At 24.6% G+C, this 955-nt stretch overlaps 1 protein-coding gene across 1 annotated transcript in view; it reads right to left on the reverse strand.

Moving 5' to 3' along the window:
* LOC106791996 (NADPH oxidase 5) overlaps positions 1-955 on the reverse strand; it is a 9569-nt gene that overhangs the window by 7249 nt on the left and 1365 nt on the right. The window lies entirely within an intron of this gene.

Genomic DNA, 955 nt, shown 5'->3' on the forward strand with positions numbered 1-955 from the left:
AAAATTAAATAAAATAAAATAAAATAAAATAAAATAAAATAAAATAAAATTAAATTAAAATAAAATTAAAATAAATTTAAATGTAAATAAAAATAAAAATAAAATAAAAATCGATGTAAATTAAATAACTGACCCCATCCCCCTTCTCCTCCTCCTCTTGTCACCCCTCTGAGAAATGAGAGAAAAATGTCGTTGGTGATAAAAAAAAAAAATAAAATCAAATATTCTTAGAATAAAAATAATTTTGACGAAATGAAACAAAGTTTATGTTTCCGGTTATGGTAATAATAACCATAGGAGGAGGAGGAGGAGTTGATTTAGGTCTTTCGTTCAGAATAATTGGTTACAAAAAAGAAAAAAAGAAAAGAAAATAAAATAAAAATGTAGATATAAAAAGATAAAAAGATAATTTAGCCGTAGGCATAATCGAACAAGGTTTTCGAAGCCTGAGGCAAATGTGCACCTTGATCGAAAAGCAAGGAAACATAATTCTATAGGTATAGTAATCTTTCGTTTCATTCGATCATGTGTGGTGTCGTCATTATACCCTAAGGATACAAATATTTAGATGTTTCCCTATTACTGTATACTGTGAAATTGTTTCTTCATTGAAATTAACCACAAACGAATAGAGAAATCTGTCATTTATTCTCACGTAAGTGTTGTAATATTCATTTGTTGATCGATTAGGTTCAATCTTAACGCAACTTACAATTCAATTCCTTTTAATATCGTTAATAACACCTTTACTATTATTATTATGCTTGTTATGATTTTTTTTTTCTATTTCTTTTTTTTTTTTAATCTCATTTTATCAATCCTTTTTTCTCTTTCGTTGAATTATTTTGTTACTTTTATTATTATTACATAACATTATTATTATTATTATTATTTTGGTCAAGTGACTTGGTCATTTTTAAATTTTGTTCTTTTCGTAATTATTTTATTATACATA

The sequence above is a fragment of the Polistes canadensis genome, unplaced genomic scaffold, assembly GCF_001313835.1.
Source record: "Polistes canadensis isolate GaletaPanama2010 unplaced genomic scaffold, ASM131383v1 scaffold_365, whole genome shotgun sequence".
Classification (NCBI taxonomy): domain Eukaryota; kingdom Metazoa; phylum Arthropoda; class Insecta; order Hymenoptera; family Vespidae; genus Polistes; species Polistes canadensis.